Source organism: Taudactylus pleione, unplaced genomic scaffold (genome assembly GCF_031769625.1).
Source record: "Taudactylus pleione unplaced genomic scaffold, aTauple2 ptg000087l, whole genome shotgun sequence".
Taxonomy (NCBI): Eukaryota; Metazoa; Chordata; class Amphibia; order Anura; family Myobatrachidae; genus Taudactylus; species Taudactylus pleione.
In genome coordinates, this window is record NW_028284489.1 from 1,335,024 (window position 1) to 1,353,611 (window position 18,588).

Here is an 18,588-nt window from a genome sequence, read left to right on the forward strand (position 1 = left end):
TGGAGGCATCTGAAAATTTGAAGTCCAAGGGTCCCATATTTTTATTAAGCTTTTGGAAGAGTTGCATAAAATACTCATCATGTATTCCATAGAATATGCTTGCCACACTTCAGCTATGACCCCTCTTCTCATAGGGACTTCTGTTTTTTTCTAAGCTGCAGCATTGCTACATGTAGCTGCTGAGATTATATGTCGAACAGGGTTTATGCTGGTGATGAGTAGCATCTGGGACACATAGTAGCAGTAAAAAATACTTAAGACTAAGAGGGATGTTAAGACCGACTATAATGTGAAGAACAGATCTAATCTCATTCCAAAAATAAACGAGTTTAGGACAGGTTCACCAAGTGTGCAAAAAAGTTCCAATATAAGTACCACATCTCCAACACAAATTAGAGGTATCTGGAAACATTTTGTGTAGCCTTGACGGGGAATTAATATTACCATCTATAAAAAAGTTTAAGGCATTCTTTGCTTCATACACAAATGGAACTAGAAGCCACGTTAGTAGCAATATTAGCCCAGTCCTCTCTATCTAGGGTATCACCTATATCTGCCTTCCAAGCCAATTCGTGTGGGTCTTTTAAATCAGAATCTAAATGTGAAAGCTCATAATATAATGTCGAAATAAGACCTTTCGTACTAGTGTCACGAAGGGTTAATGATTCACAAACGGTTAATGGCCTGCTTGTGAGCCAATGTTTCATGGTGGAGTGAAAATGTGTAATCTGCAAGTATTGATACAAATTTTTGTGTGGTATATTGAATTTATTTTGCATGTCTGCAAAAATGGGGAATAAGGGATCTTGGGTAAAGTCATTCAAACTCCTCTGCCTGGATGAAAATCCGGGTTATCAAATAGAGGGGCTATGGGGCTCGGATGTGGAGCGATATGGAAACTTCTATTAGCAAGATCTCATGTTTCTATAACTGGATGAGCTGACACAATTTTAGGTCTAGACAGCCAAGGAAGCAATAGTAGAGTAGAAGGTGAGTCTACTTGTAGAATGTTTAATTTAATCATAACCCAAATTCTAAAAGTGTTCGGTTGACGGTATTTCCTTTTTCTAACCAGCTCATTGATCCCACAAAGTTGTTTGAGCTTGGTCAAAGTGCTTAAGGGATGGGCTAAGAAGAATCCTTCTCCCGTGGACACACGGAGGCAGATGGATCTGCAATTGTTGCAAGATCTGTTGGCAGTCATTTCTCCAGTTGCAGCATCTGAGTTGGCAGACGTCATTGATTCGGATAGCATTTTCTTTTGTGTTTTTGGGAGTCTTTAGGAGTAGTTACTGCTAGCAAGCTTTCTGAAGGATCTGATTTGTTAACTAAAAATGTTTTAATTAATAGGGGGTCAGTTCTTTATAAAATACCCCACTCTAAAACAGATCAGTTGGGGTAGGGTAGTTGGGTTACCCTTAAAACAAATACAGTACAGGAAATATGCGATAGGTTAGTATTCATCCTACCAAGGGTTCTCACTGGTTGTTGCATGCTGACTCATCTACCATTGCTAAGTTTACATTTCTGATGTTTTTAAGCATTGCTTGCTTAGTTTAGGTCTTAAGAGTGAACATTATGGCACCCACTCTTTTTTTTTATAGGAGAAGCTACCTGTGCTGATGTGCTTACTTCACTGACCATTCAAAGTTTGGCCAATGGAAATCACCTGCTTTTAAGTTTTATGTTCGCTGCGATAAGCTTTAAGGTTGCACTCCTTGCGTTAACCCAAAAACATTGTTTTACCCAACAGTTTTAGAATGATTAGCAAAGTGGGGGTGTGAAGGGACTTTTAATTTTTCCTCCTTAATTCAGTTGGCTTCAAAATGTAGTCCATGGGAGGTCTTCTAAGTTTTCTTCTTCACTTGGCTTTCTCTAACCATGTTATTTTCCAGTCTGTGTCCTGTTGCATAGTTTTTTATGCGAGGATGCTGACTGTTAGGGTGTTTTTCTTTTACAGAAAACACAGAGGGCCTGATTCAGAGCTGGACGCAATTTGCGAACGGTCGTCCAGAAAAAGGGGCTGGCTATTTAAATTGAGTGCTTGCTCTTTGCGGTCTGTTGATGCCTCTATGTCTGAGCAAGCGAACTAAACATGCGCTCGCTATTTTGTAAAGACACCCCCTGGCCGTTCGCATCATACGTCATCTCCGCTATTTATTAGATTAATCGAGTACATCGAAAGGCGTCTGAACTGCTCTCAGTGCTTGTGGTAGGTTTTACTTCCCGCAGTCACTGCGAGCAGTTCAGGCTAAAAGACAACCAAGTGACGTGGTTGATGACGCTGCTTTGTTACTTATGCACACCCATTAAATGCCCGTTTTGACCGTTAGGCACGCCTGCGTTCGGATCTCCACTCCCCGTTTTCAAGCACCTTCCCCTGTTACCACCCACAAACGCCTCATTCTGTCACTCAAATTAGCATGCCCTGGCTGTTTTGCGAGCGCACGATTGCCGACCGCAATGACTGGTTGGCACATGCGCATTATGACCCATACGCATGCGCAGATGTGCGAACATCGCTCGGAGCGAGCGAGCGGCCGCTTACGAGCGGCTCTGAATCAGGCCCAGAGTCCTATGGGCAGGTTTGGCTGGTGGGCAATTTGTATATTTTATTTGCCCAAGAGACATGATTTGGTTAGTAGGGCACCTTTGTTGTTTGTCAGTCGTACAGTCAGAGGGCTCGGCATAAGGGAGAATGTTGGTTTGCCCTTTTAGATTTGCTTTTCCAACAGGAACATTGTTGGGGGCACCTGGATTGGTTGGTTCTCTATCTTTTTGGTAATGATACTGAGCAAATAGAAATAGGATCGGTGCCATAAAGGGGTGTTCAAATCTGTGGCCTAAGAACAAAGGGTTGCCCAACAAGACCCTAGGGGTATTCTGCAAAAGGAAAAGTACTCTCCGACGCTGATAAAAACACTTATAAAATGAGATAGAATTAGACAACTGTGGTCACCACAGAGTTCAAATCTTAGACTGAAATTTTTCTTATTCACACAAGACATCATTCTTTATTAAGTGACTGATAGTCAATGCAGTACATTTTTTAATTTGCTTTACTCTAAAGGAGTATCACTAACCTTTATTAAATCATAACCCAAATGTCTATATATTTATTCACACCTTGAGGACAATGTCAGTCCTAGCAGGGCTGAAAACCAAGTAATTGGACACAGGGAATAGTTAGTGGTGTGCAAAAGGTGACATCACGCAGAGTGCAGAGCCCTGTGTGTGGCACCTGCATGTTGCTTGCAGAGTGTCTAGAATGGCACCCTGCAGCCACTAGCGCTACTGCAGAGCCACCCTAAGCTTACAAGGGACACTCTGGACTGGTACACTGCAGGCTGTGGAGCTGAACAGTCCAGCTCTACTTACTGGAGCCAGTGGCTCCACCCCCTGGGTGTTACAGCATGGGTTTAGAGGGCAGGGATGGCAAAGGGATGCATAGAGCAAAGTTACGGCACTGCTTGGACATCTGAAATAACTGAACCAATGACTAACATTTAGAGGATGAGGATCATGGAGTATATTTATTATTTACTAAGCAGTGTATTTTCAAAACCCTCGATGATATTTAATGCAAAACAAGCCTGATCTTGCATTTACTATTATTACACTTTTAAATATGACAGGAAAAATCTGCAAAAATTGTGGGTTTTGAAAATCCATTGCTTAGTAAATATACCCCCATAAGACAGTAGTGATGTCAGTCATCTCCAGAGGGATGAGGATTATGGCCATTTACGCTCATCAAATGCTCCAACATGGGCACAAGTAGATAATTACAACCATAAGGTCTGCCCACAGGGAGCACATGGCTATTATTGCAAAAACGTAAATGAAGTACTTTATACAATGACAGAAGCAATATTGGTGTCTGTTAGAACATAAAAGTGGTAAAAGAAAGGCATAGAAAAATGGGCATTGCAAGGTGTCATGGTGCCCCATCACTCCTCTTCCCTCAAATACCCTCACAAACTTTTGGAAAAAATAATAATTCTTACCTTCTCCTGGCTGGTGACACTGCAGTCCAGATACACGGATGCCTGATGCTAAATGCTGTCCAGACCACACTGCTGCTGCAAGATTTCTATATGGGGGAGGGAGACTAAATATTAGGATAAAGCAGTAGGCAGCAGTAACAAAATGCTTAACAGTATCGCTGGGTTACACAAGGAATACCCACCATGCAGAGACAGAAGGGAGTAGGCGTCAGGCACTCCTGCTGGCTGTGCTGTACCAGACATGTCAGACTGTGACATTTTTGAAGTCTCAGACAGACAGCAGTTGAAAAGTGCTGGAGTGGTGGGTGTGGCTTATAAGATCCGTGGCCATTGCTAGTGTTCAGTGACATCCTTAGAATTGTGCTAGCAGCCTCAGTACCAACCACTCAGGTACGAGCGCTCTAGACAGCTGCCTAAAGCTGTCTAATGGTAGCACTGACCCTGATTTTCTATAGTTTTGCATTGTGAACTGACAAATTGTCACATACAGCATTTCTAAGCTGCATGTGACAATTTGTCAGTTGTTCACAACACAAAATTATCTGGGGAGGTCACTCTTGAAGCACAGAATGGGCAACTTACAGTGTCCCTCCATGCATGTTAATTTGTATGAGTGAGACCTAGATTTCTTCCAAAGTACATGGGTTTAAAGGGCAAGTCAGTGGCGATGGCAAAGAAACAGAAGTTGGTTACAGGCTGAGAGAAGGAGTCTGGCAGATTAAGGACACAATTTTAATTAAAAAGTAGATGAAATATGAACTTTTTAACATCACAAAAATAAAAAGTTGCACAATCAGAGTTAGCATTCTTCAGGTCTCAATGGGACTCATTTTCAGGGCTATAACTAGGGTAGTGCGACCAGTGCCATGGCACAGGGCACCACAGGGCAGAGGGCCCTGTTTGGGCCTGTCAATTTCCTGTTTATTATCATTCTCACTTGTAGCTTCCTCTTCTTTTATCCCCAGCATCTCCTGGCCTCCCCTATCTCTTCCATGGCAATTCCCCATGAGGCCATGGCCATTTTTTGGGTCTGTTATCTCTCTATATAAAAAAATAGAGGGGGCGCCAATTTTTTTCTGTCACCAATAAGTCTAGTTACGGTTCTGCTCATTTTGAGTTACTGTTTAGCACTCTGGTTGAGAAATGCATTTCTAAGTTCACTACAAGCAATGCATTAAAACACTTCACAAACAAAACTGTAATAAAAACAATGAACAGCTACTTCCTGACGTAGGAGTCGGTCCTAAATACCCCTAGGCCGCTGGTCATTGGATCACGAGATCAGCTGGGAGATTTGCAAAGCTGCCATTGGAGGAGACTGGTCAGGTGAGATGAACCAACATGGCTGCGTCCATGCCTGCTAACACAGGAGTCCGGATGCACTCATGGAAATCCAAACGGACCGCGGGGAGAATCATCAGCCACAACCCACCACTGCCACTGATGTCTAAATGCCTCGGAGCCTAAAGCCACTAGTTCCGCGGTGAGTAGAGGCCGATCCCAGGCCGGATTATTCCTTTAAACTTTCCTCAACCATACACATTATTCCCCCTCCTTTTTTTCCGATCTCAGCCTACATCCCCTACCCCCTCAGCTATACTTCCTTGTTGCTGGTCTTATTGTGAATATTATTCTCTGGCATTGTATTGATCACTTTGCTGTTGCCATTTACCAGTACCATAGAAAATAATCCCACTGTGGCTTGTGAGGATGAGACAGCATTGACCACCAGGGAGGAGGGGGCAGGGGCTGTACACTGTAGCAATAGGCTGCATGTCCCGGCACTGCACTGCTTCAATCAGCTGTTGGGCATCTCAATACACTGACTGATGTGGCATCCAGTGGGTTCGGCTATGTGCCTGAGCTGCAGGGACCTCCCTTGTAGCCCTGTAAGCATGCAGCCCCACTAACTGTCTCTAGTGTCTCCAGCTGCACCTGACCCTCCAACCCTCTTCACTCACTCACAGCGGCAACATCTCTCCACTTGTGTCAAAGTGAGGAAAATTAATAAAGAATGTCCTTTTTCAATGCAATAGCGGCAGGCGGGCGCTGGGCACTCTGGTGCCAAATTATGCAACGCTCAACTCATTAGCTTTATTTATTTAGCACTTGACATATAGACATAAAACAGTACATATATAAATAGGGTATCATAATTATATTTAATTTATATATAAACATATTTTATTTATATAAAAATTTAATACATGGTATTAATGTGTCTAAATTCTGTATTTCATCAGTTAATAAAAAATGTTATATGGTTTTTACTAAACACTTCAGAATAGTTTAAAAGGAAATACACTACTTAAAGTGGTAGGAATCCATAGCCGCATTGCAAATTGATTGTAATGCAGTTGATTGTTAGTGTCACGAAACGCCCTCTTATTGTACAATTGGACAACCTTCTTGGTCAGGTTCACCACAAAACTGTAATAAATTGTTTTCTACGGTTTTAATTTTTGAGGAAATCATTGTAAAATAATAAACAAATCATATATTAACTTACATTATTGAGAAAATTGCAGTCCCGGCCCTTAGAAAAAACGTAAAAGGTAATTCTGTAAGCAGAACATTTTTACTATTAGCTTTTTTTATAGAAGACTCTGCATGCCTGAATTGGTGGAAAGGAAACATACCATAGTCTCAGCACAGTGTAGTTAGGTGCAAAACGTATGGGTATCCAACAGCGGCTTATGGCCCCTACACATTGCACAATATTTGTAACGATTTGGCCGCTTATGACACATCTGAACGACAAATCATTAAACATGTGCAGTGTGTATGCACTACATCGTGTAGTGTGCGCTCCCGCGGGGTCGTCAGCCTCATCACCTGATCTTTTGTATATGCAGCAACATCAGGCGATGTGGCTGATGATCCCATGTAGCGCTATGCGGAGGACCGGCATATCAGGCAGTCGGGCACCGGATTGCCCAGTGGGTATGGACCACCTGATCCATTGGCAGCTGGGTCATGTGCCGCATCACTGTGTACACACGTTGTTAAGTATGTACCCAGCTTTACATACATTAAGGCTTTAATTGATATAATTTGTAAATTTTGCAATAATACTTTTCTTTGTGCTAATGGAAATAGAAATAAGAAGGTGTGATGCAAAAAGTGTCATACTGTAATTGTTTAAAGACTTGGAGGGAGATGTATCAAGCCTTAAAGATAAAGTAGAGAAGTGGTCCAAAGCTTGTAACTATCATGTATCTAGCACAGGGTCTGATTCAGATATGGATGCAGTGCCAATGTTCTCGCAGTTGATTCATTATCGGTGATCTACACATGTCTGAGTCGCACACCGCATGTGTCAAGTTTAATTTTGTTGTCAGTAAAGATTTATTCACAACGTGATTGGCAGGCAGAGTTTGTTTCTAGGCTGCAATGAGTGGGCGGTGACTCAGATGCAGACGTGTTGTAACAGCTTTCAGGGCATGTTTCAGCCTGTGACTGTGATCCGGAATACAGTAATATTGGCTCTGACGTCTCAGTTCCCACTTCCATTCTACGCGACCATAGGGTTACTCAGAAGGCAGATTATCAACTGACCTGCAGCTGATGCTGTGTCTTTGTACACAGTCGCTTGGGTTTGCGAAGCTGGTGGGCATCTCAATGCAAAACCAGGTGGCTGTGACATCTGCATATTTAAACCCAGTCACTGTGTACAGATTTGCATTCGGTGGCTTAAGAGTACATTTCTGAACCAGGCCCACAGTCTTTGAAATTACAAAAGCTGATTGGATGCTTAGGGCAACCTATCCACTTTATCTCTCTCCAAGGCTTAAGACATCTCCCCCATTTGTACTGTTTAACAGAGGCTGCAGCACCAAAGATACAAGGATGTCTTTATATTAATAAACACTTATCATTGTCTCCATATAATTATAAGGATGGAGATTATATTAGATAAACATAAACCATAAATACTTGACCCTTATAGAGACCATATAAGAAATAAACACAATATTCAATTCAGGAAGTAATAGGATTTAATAGGATTTGTATAATTGTAAAATCCAACATTACAGGGGTACCTTATTTTTATATTACACTTATTTCTATCTGCTCACATTTTCTCTATACTTTGAATACTTTGCAGGCACAAGACTCTCTGTGGTATCTATTTTATTGATATAAATAAATGTTACATTTTAAGATATTATTCTAACCACAAAAATGCACTGAATATAAAAGTATCTACTTTCTGTGTGTTTGTGTGTGTGTGTGTGTGTGTGTGTGTGTGTGTGTGTGTGTGTGTGTGTGTGTGTGTGTGTGTGTGTGTGTGTGTGTGTGTGTGTGTGTGTGTGTGTGTAATAAATAGTATTGAAAAACTAAATAATTTTCACATAGCATAGAGTATACTACAGTATATCACACCATTCTCCCGGCTAATTGATCCACTACTGTACAGTATGTCTCAAACAACGCTCTTCCTATTGCACAAAAGCAGAACACTTATTGCATTAAATGGTGTAACAAAGGGAAACCACCTTACTGTTTTCTTTTCCCTTTGCTGCAATATGCTTAATGCTCAAATCACCCAAAAAGGAATGTGCTAATATCTGTCACATTATAGCATGAGTGGGAAATTCCAAATAATAGTATTGTTGTAATCACATTCTGTAATCTAAAACATTACAGTTACAAATGAACCTAAATTAGGAACATAGTATGGAGTGAAGTAAATTTAAAGAACTGATTCGTGAAGAGTCAAATATGCTGTGTAGAATATGAGTAAGTGGACAGGAGAAATTGAGTCATGAACTGGAGACGTACAGTAATATAATATTTAGTAAAGAATGATGACAAATTGAATTATTATGATGACAAATTATGAAGCATTATTGAAGTTAGTGACTGTGGTAAAAGTATTATTATCACTGTTTTTCTATATGTTTTAAGTTTCTACATATTCTGTAGAGCTGGGCAATAGGGAAACACAGCCAAAATACATTCATAATTTCATATCAATCCATTATTGAGATTTCAAAACAGAACATTGGGTTATCATTTCAGAGCTCATACTATGTAAAATAAAAATAGGAAAGCAGTGGGAGGTTACATGACACTTTCAGGGTTCTCAGGTTCTCGTCTGTGTGGTAATTATCACTGAAGTTGACAACAAATTTTCAGATTGAGGAGGAGATGTATCAAAGCTTGAGAGAGATAAAGTACCAACCAATCAGCTACTAACTGTCACATTACAGGCTGTGTTTGAAAAATAACAGTTAGGAGCTGTTTTTTTGGTACTTTATCTCTCTCCAAGCTTTGATACATCTCCCCCTGATTCTTCTTAGAAATGTACCAAACATGGAACCTCCACCACTTTGTTCACTATAACTCACATTTAGACATCAGATAAGCAGTAAATGTGTTTACACAGCTGAAAAGTAAATTGACATGAAATTTAGTGGGAAATAGGGGCATCAGTACAAATTGAGAGATATGGTACTACGTAAGAAGGTTATACAACAGACAATGGGCCTGATTCAGCAAGGATCTCAGTTGCTAATACGCACGCAATTGGCCTATTGTTGCGTTCTGCACGTGTATGCATCGCAGTGAGCAAACTAGCTATTGCAATCAGGACTGCAATCGCAGAGGCAACGCAGACCCCTCACAGAGTGATTGACAGGTAGCACCGTTTGTGGGTGGTGACGGTGGGGTGGTCGGAGAAATGCAGGTGTGCCAGTGAGTTCATACACCATTGCAGAGGCATGAATAACTTAGCCACTGCAATGCCATACGCAGTGTGAGGTCTCATAGCATGCATGGTTGTTAGCAATTTCTAAGTAAGGTCAGGGCTTGTGCAAGTGTGCGTGAGGCTGCAATGGTACTCTATTGTACCGATGGTTTCGCTATTCTGCTAAACATAACAGATGTGTGTAAGGTAAAGCTTAGCTTGCTATCGCAGTTGAACTGCGTGCATACACAATATTGCAATCCGTAGTGAATCAGGCCCAATGAGTTATAACAGAAATACTGATTGCTTATATAGAATTGTCTGAATATTTGTGCACCTTTAAAGTAGTATAAAGAGAACAAGTTATTCCTTTGTGGGGCACTCACGGACCAATTATTTATTACGATTGACAGACTTGATGTCAACTAGACAAAGGAGATTATTGTAATTATTAAAATATAACCTTTATCAATTATTTGGAAAATAAAAAAGTTGTCTGCGAAATATAAGATAGATCTATATATGGTCATGTATGGATCAACACAAAAGTGACCCAGAAGCAATAAAGTCAGTAAAAATAAAATTGTGAAACCACTACATATCTCTTTGTGTACTGTGGGCCTTATTCAGACCCGGTCGCAAGCGCTGAGCGCTAGCAACCGGGTCGATGTTTGCCCACTGGGCATGCGCACTTCAGAGCCGGCTCCAACGTGCGCATGCGCGAGACCCGGCTAGCGATGGGTGCTCCATCGCTATGGGTCTTGCACCAAAGGGGGCGAGCTGTCAATGGTGATTGACAGCTCACCCAGTTTGGGAGGCGGTCAGGAGGTGTGGCCAGCCAAATGGAGGCGTTCCCGACGGAACGCTTGCCGATGTCAGTGGGGAACTTTCTGCTCGATCAGGAAGCTCCCTGGGGCTTGCGCTTGCCGAGACCCAACCTTAGGGTCTCGTCGCAACCCCAGATGGTTGCGATGGTCCTGACCATCGCGACCATCAACCTGGTCACCCGCTAGAGCTGTGGGTGGTAACCCACAGCTTAGCTAGCGACCAGGAGGCCGCACTAAAAAAAAGAAGCGGCCGCCCTCATTCAGAATGAGCGCTCGCTTCTTGCTGTGTTCCTTATGTATCTCTAATATTATTCCATTAAATAATGGTAAATCGTATTTGTCGGGTGTCTGTAAAGCTGTGGGCAAATCATATAACTTCTAATAAAAGATATTAAATCAAATCCAAGGGTCTTGTCCCTTGATCCTCACTACCACCATTCTAGTCAATTGAAGATGTGTGTTTGATTTCAAAAATGTTTAAACCCAGAAGGTACTGTATAACTTCAATCCATATCGTATATATTGCTAATCCATGTCACTATCCAGACCTATTGGGTTAGACCGGACATAAACAAAGTCATGGTATGTACAAAATGAAAGTCACTGAGGGATCAATCCAGAACATACATACGTGACTTATGATGTATTTCTTGTTGCCATTGAGCTGTATGTTTGATTACAGGAATATTGGACGTGACACATATTAAGGCAATACAATATATATCATTTATGACCTATGTTACTGTTCAGGCTAGGTAAAAAAGGTCTGAACAGAAATATAACGAAATATGTCGATTTGTGCTATATATACAGTATATAGGAACACCATGTTCACTTTTGAATTATAGCAAATCCCAGAGCGTATATGTGACTTATGGTGTATTCACAGCTACTGTATCATTCTTTAGCAAAACATACAACAAATTATGTCCCAGGCATTAATATCCTTCCAGGTCAAACAGTGACCATTCATTAACATGATAAAACCTATAGAAAGGTTTGAACAATATCCGCATATACCCCAATTAACAAATATAGTAGTTTGTAATGTGGCTTGTATTTGTGCACCTATATAGATAATATAGCTGGTGACAATCATACCCCTTGCAGTGATGTGGCCACATGGCACACTGAGTGATATGTGATGAATGAGACTAAACCTGGGGCGTACTAAGAGAACAGATATCACTTTAATTGGTGAGGTTATAGCCATTAATGGCAATATTACTGTGACAACATGGCTTCTCACCCTATAATAACCTTTTGCCACTATCATTAATGAAGAGAAGAACTTTTGACAGAAATATAATTTCTGTAGCTATACAATTGGCTAAATAAAGAATATATAGCAGCTAGAGATGATAAAGCTTCCATCTGTCTTTTCAGAGAAAATATTTGCACCATAGTTATTTTTCTGAGCAATATTACAGGTAATTTATTACTTACAATAGTCATTTTAATTAATGCAAATTTGATCTATCCATTCACAAATAGGTGCACACCCACATTTTATCTATTGTGCAACCAATTGCAGTATTTTTGTACAATACATGCAGGTTAAAGGACATGCAAGCTTACAGTAAGTAATAATGTCACCTCAACATTTGACTGTTATTGCTTTAGGACCACCCAATTTATCTTTTTTTCTCCTAAAATATTGCTTGCTGGAGCCACATACAAATACAAGTTAGGAAATTGGAAAAGCATAAGGTCTGTATTGCACTTTCTAGATTTTTTCTTTTGTTTGTGACAGTATTACCTTGATTAAGTTCTACCTACAGTAAACATTTGCTTTCCCATACTGTAGAAAGTGCTCCTGGTTGCCACAAAAGCTATCCAATTGCACCTTCTCTTGACTGTTAAAGCAGAGCATGCTTTACAATGGTTCAATCAGTCCATTTACGAGAGGTGGGACAAAGCAGACAGATTGTTGGCTTCTCGATTATGTAAATAAGCATCATATAATAATTAAGGCCCCATCAGGTCAATCTACCCATAACACCAAGGTAATTGCAAATCATTTTTAGACTTGAAAAGCTCTACAACCTTCCTAGTCCCATTTCGGCCTCCCACTCTTCCTCACTGATTCGGCGATTACTCTTCCATTGCCATCTCCCTCACCTTTCTCCTGAGGCTTCAGAGACGTTGGGGCCTGAAATTACTGAGGTTGAGATTTACTCCACTATTAAACAAAGGAAATTGCATAAGGCACCAGGTCCAGATGGCTTTTCTGCCATATATGATACCTTGCCCCCCATCTGTCTGCTTTGTTCATTTGCATTCAACAAGGCGACCCCTTCTCAGAATGGACTCTGCAAGCTAGAATTATTATTCTTCATAAGGAGGTTAAGGACCCCACCAACTGTGCACACTACCACCCTATTTTCCTCTTAAATAGCAATTTCAAACTGTATTCCAAAATGTTGGCCTCCCATTTGAATGCAGTCCTCCCCCATAGAAACCAAGTTGGTTTTATCTTGGGGAGGCAGACACGAGGCACCAGATGCGTGATTGAACTTGTCCATTCTGTTAATACTGCTAAGATGCCTGCTCTCCTGCTTTCTTTTGATGCGGAGAAAGCATTCAACAGAACTGACTGGTCTTTTATTCTTGAAACTCTTTACCACATTGATGGTGCCTTCCTCAATGGGGTCCATGCAATCTACTCTTACACTCGCCCTCTCACCTCCAATTGTGTTTATGTGATTGGTGCTGTCTTTGATCCTTTATCACTTTTCACTTTCCAATTGGACTTGACAAGGGTGCCCAATTTCCCCTCTAATATTTGCTTTAATTATAGAACCTCTGGATGCTCAGATCAGCCTCTCACCTGACATTATGAGCATCCCCATAGGCTCCATAGAGTTAAAAATTTCTTTACTTGTGGTTTTCCTGCTCACCCTTTCCTCCCCCATTTTTCTCTCCCACCTATGGGACAATATTGCGGTATAAAATTAATTGCTCTAAGACTGAAGCCCTGCAGCTTCATATTCCAGCCCCTTCTTGGACCAGTTACAGCATAATTATAACTTTGCATGGAAAACCCACACAATTCGCTATCTGGGTGTTTTCAGACCCATAATTATGACTCTCTTTATATAGAGATTTACCCTGCAGTCCTTTCTACTGTTAAAGCAAATCTATTTTGATGACATGGTCATATACTTTCAAGGTTCAGTTGAATTTCAGTCCTCAAAATGAATCTCCTACCAAGGATCCTCTATCTTCTCTCTTTAAAGGGTTCCAGATACTGACCTGACCCAGATCCATACCTGGTTTGGACAGTTTGTCTGGAAAGATAAAGGGGGTCATTCAGACCCGGTCATTAGCGCCAATGCGCTCGGACCGGGACGATGGTCCCCCACAGAGCATGCGCACGACGGCGCCGGCGCCGTCGTGCGCATGCATGTGACCCGCTATGACCGACAGCACCGGTCGTAGTGGGTCTCGATCCAAAGGGGGCGAGCTGTCGATGTTGATTGACAGCTCGCCCCGTTTGGAAGGCGGGCCGGGAGGGTGGCAGCCCAAATGGAGGCGTTCCCATGGGAACGCCTACCGTTTGGGGGAGGCCCCACTGACATCACTAGTGATGTCAGTGGAGAGCTTCCGGCTCAGACAGAGCCGAAAGCTCTCCGGGGCTTACGACAAGGGAGACCCTACCCTAGGGTCTCGTCGTAAGCCCCGATGGTCACGATGGTCTTGACCATCGCGACCATCACCTTAGGAGGTCATAAGGCTGTGGGTGTTAACCCACAGCCTTACCACTTCAAAGGAGGACGTCTTGAAAATTCAAGAGGTCCTCCCCTCATTCAGACCGACCACACGCTCTGTGCGACCGGCTCTGAATGAGGTCCAAAATGCCTAAAATTAGCTTTTTTAACTTATGTAGGGCTACCAGAAATTAGCTTCCCATATTAGTTAAGCTTGCTTGGTTTGCTCCCTGTATTTTTATAGATTCGGAAGGTAACCTGTAAAGTGGCTTCCTTTCCCTCACTTCTAGATATATCCTCTCACCTCCAGCCTCTAGTCTGTTCTACTCACCCAGTTGTTCACTTTACCTGTCAAATTGTCTTGCAATCCATCTCCACTTATTCCATTATGAAATAACCCAGATTTTTATCTTGGCTTTTCCCTCTCCTGCTCTACTCCCTGAATTTCTAGAGGTTTCAAGTTTGTGGTGGACATGTTGGAGGGTGCTGACTGCATTTCTCTGGGTGATCTGCAGATGAAATTCTCCTTTCCCTCGGTTAATGAATTTCACTTTCTCCAGATATGCCATTTTATTGCCTCTCTCCTTCATTTAGTTCTGTGTCATTTCCTGAATTTCTTTGCATCCCTCTGTTACCATAGACCCTTATGGTCCAGCATGATTTCTTTCCTTTACAACTCCCTCCTCCTCTCAGTGGAACCCTCCATACCCCATTGTGGAATGAAGATCTGGGTCCCCCTGTCACGACTCTTGGGAAATTGGCCTCCTGTGATGGGACAGGCTTTTCTGGCAGTGGTACTGGCAGCACAAACTGAGGAGGTCTGAGATATGTTTTCCTCATAGAATGATACAGAGCTAGAAAAACTGGTTATAGGAACAATAGACGAAGGCAGACTGTATAGAAGCTGGAACTTGATATGAGATGGTCAGAATGAAGTGTAGAACTTTAATAATGACAAAATGATTGGAGATACTAGAGGTAGTGGTAATGGCAGAGTTCCAATCCCACTGTAGAGCTGAACTCAGGTGAGAATAGCAGAAATCCATAGTTAGCAGTACTGAGAATATTCCACTAGATAGATGCTGGGAACCTTTATCTGCGAATGATACCAGAGATTGAAGATGTTATGCTGGAGCACTAGGTTGAGCTCAGGAAAAAGGCAGAGTCCTTACTGAGACAGACTCAGTCAGTAGATAGCAAAGTTCTTGGAGCAAGGTGTTGAGCTATGCTCAGTTAAACAATGGCTTGGAAGCTGGCTTTAGGCGTACCAAACTGTGTTCAATAAATAGACAGCAAAAAAGGTGTACTAGGTCAGAAACAAATGTGGATCCGGCAGGAGCCAAAAGGAAACCTTTAGGAGGGGTTGCACAGACACTGACTGAGAGCCCAGGAAGGATTTATATACCCAGTGTGAAGGTCTGGGTTTGTTGTGGACCCGGGGTGGTGACAGGAGCAGACACAGAAGCAGATTTAAATGAAAAGGTGGAGTTTTTAATAAGTGATTAGCAGACTTGGGAATGGCAAAAGAAAAAGTCCAGGTTTAGCACTAAAGTGCACTTGATAACTGTGGTGAAGCAAATTGGAGAATGTCCAGATAGTGACAGGCAGGAAATGTCCAGTATGCAGGTTTGGAGCAAGCAAGGTAATAGGCTAGTAGCACTTCCAGGCAGACAGGTAAGGCACAGGTACTCTCTCTCTCAGCCGCAGCTGAGAAACACGTTGCACTGGCAATGAATGAAGGCTCTGGACCTTCCTAAATACCAGGTGCAGTGCTGTGACTGGCTGGAAAGAGCACATGACCCACCAGTATTGGACAGCTTGAATTACATGACCTGAGGCAAGATGGTGGCGCCCATGCCAAATGGAACGGAAACACCACCAGGCCTCACCAGGCCTCAGTGACAATGTGCCCACACAGAACCATGCACAGCCAATGCCCCTTGCCAAACACCAGCACCGCTGCCAGAGACCCCTCACCACAATGACCTCACAGGTAATACCCGGTGACCACCATGCCGAGAAACCCTGGCCGTGACAGTACCCCCCCCTTATGGGTGGCCTCAGGACACTCACCAGGTTTCTCCGGATGGGCAGCATGGAACTTTTTGATGAGTGCAGGAGCATGGATATCACGGGCATCAGTACAACAATGCTCCTCTGGACTATAACCCCTCCAATCTAAAAGGTACTGCAGAAGTCCTCTGCAGATAAGAGAGTCCAAGACTTGGGAAACCTCAAACTCCTTGCCTCTTTCAGTCTGGACACGGGGAGAAGCAGGCAGGACACTGTGGAACTTATTCAACACTAGGGGTTTAAGCAGGGAGATATGAAAGTAGTTGGGAATTTTCAGGTTAGGGGGCAATTTAAGGCGATAAACCATGGGGTTAATAATTTCTATAATGGAGAAGGGCCCGATGAAGCATGGAGCAAATTTCATAGATGGTACCCTGAGCCGTAGGTTCCGGGTGAACAACCAGACTTGGTCTCCAACTTGCATACGTGGTACTATCCTACGCTTCTTGTCAGCTTGAAATTTGTAACGGGAGGATGCCTTCTCCAGGTCAGCACGAACTTGAGTCCAAATTGATGCAAATCTCTTTACAGTGTGTTCCACCACTGGTACATCAAAGACGGGCAGGCTTTGAAATTGAGGAACCCGAGGATGAAGACCGTAGACCACTTGGAATGGGGTTTAGTTTGTGGAAGAGTGGTAGGAGGCATTATGCGCAAATTCAGCCCATGGCAGCAATACAGACCAATTGTCCTTGGAAGATGTCATGAAAATCCTCAGGAAGGTCTTGATTAACCCTCTCGGTGGAACCATTGCTTTGTGGGTGATAAGCCGTAGAAAAATTTAGCTTTACTTGCAATACTGAACATAAGGCTCTCCAAATTTTGCTGTAAACTGAACACCATGGTCAGAGACTATCTCGGCAGGAAGACCATGGAGACAGAATATATGTTGTACAAACAAATGAGCTAGGTCAGGAACAGAAGGTAATTTCTTTAGTGGTATGTAATGGACCATTTTTGAGAATCGGTCTACTATGACCCAGATGGTAGTGAACCCTTGAGAATTCGGCAGATCTGTGACGAAGTCCATAGAGAGATGCGTCCATGGACGTGATGGAATAGGTAGCGGCAACAACTCACCAGCTGGAGCCTGACATGAAGACTTATGCTGAGCACACAAGGAGCATGAAGAAATAAACTCCGACATGTCCGCTTTCATGGATGGCCACCAATAGCCTATCTTCAGAAATTCCAGGGTCTTCCAGGTACCAGAGTGACCTGCAAAGCAAGAGGAATGAGCCCAGGTGAGGAGCTGCTTCCTTAACTCCGGGGCCACAAAGGACTTCCCAGTGGGAGGCTGTACTTGTAGTGTGGCAAATACACTTGACTCCAAGACAGGGGTATTTTGTTGATTCTCTGATTTGTCATCACAGAGGAGAGATCTGGACAGAGCATCTGCCTTTTGATTAAGGGCTCCAGACCGGAAGGTCAGGGTGAACTGGAACCGAGCAAAAAATATTGCCCATCGGGCCAGATGAGGACTCACGCACTGGAGATTCTTGAAGAATAGGAGGTTTCTGTGATCTGTGAAAAAGTGAAGGGGAACTTAACTCCTTCCAGCAGGTATCTCCATTCTTTTAATGCCAATTTCACTGCCAGGAGTTCTTGTTCACCTATGGCATCATTTCTTTCGGCAGGCAAGAATTTCTTGGAGAAAAACCCACAGGGATGAACTCAATTATCCTCATAACGTTGGGAAAGAACTGCACCCACAGCCTCTGAAGACGCATCCACTTCCAATAGAAAAAAACCTGTCCAAATCTGGTTGACATAAACCTGGAACAGAAATAAAAGCCTCTTTTAAAAGGTGGAAGGCAGTCTCTGCCTCAGGTCACCATAGGGCAGGATTAGCTTTACGGGTCAGAGTGGTGATGGGAGCCAATAATGAGGAGAATCCTTTAATAAAATGTCTATGGTAGTTGGCGAACCCAAGCAATCTCTGGATGGCTTTCAAGGTTTGAGGTCGGGACCAATCCAAAATTGCCTGCACCTTCTTTGGATCCATTTCAAGACTGGAGCCGGAGATGATGTAACCAAGGAATGGCACACTGGGTACTCCAAAGACACATTTCTCCAATTTGCAGTAAAGGTGATTCTTTCTTAGACAGGATAATACTTCCTTCACATGTTCATGATGTTTCTCTATAGAAGATGAAAAAATCAGTATATCGTCCAGGTAAACTACAACCAAGACATACAACAAGTCCCAGAAAATGTCATTAAAGCCGTGAAACATTCAGGGGCATTGCACAACCCAAAGGGCATCACAAGGTATTCAA

General features: G+C 42.6%; 1 protein-coding gene across 1 annotated transcript in view; it reads right to left on the reverse strand.

Annotated features, from left to right (window-relative positions):
* LOC148529028 (uncharacterized) overlaps nucleotides 1–18,588 on the reverse strand; it is a 109,698-nt gene that overhangs the window by 41,829 nt on the left and 49,281 nt on the right. Inside the window, exon 2 of the mRNA XM_088468985.1 lies at nucleotides 4,008–4,093. The gene's annotated coding sequence lies outside the window, so the exon portion shown is untranslated. The remainder of the gene's footprint in view (nucleotides 1–4,007; nucleotides 4,094–18,588) is intronic.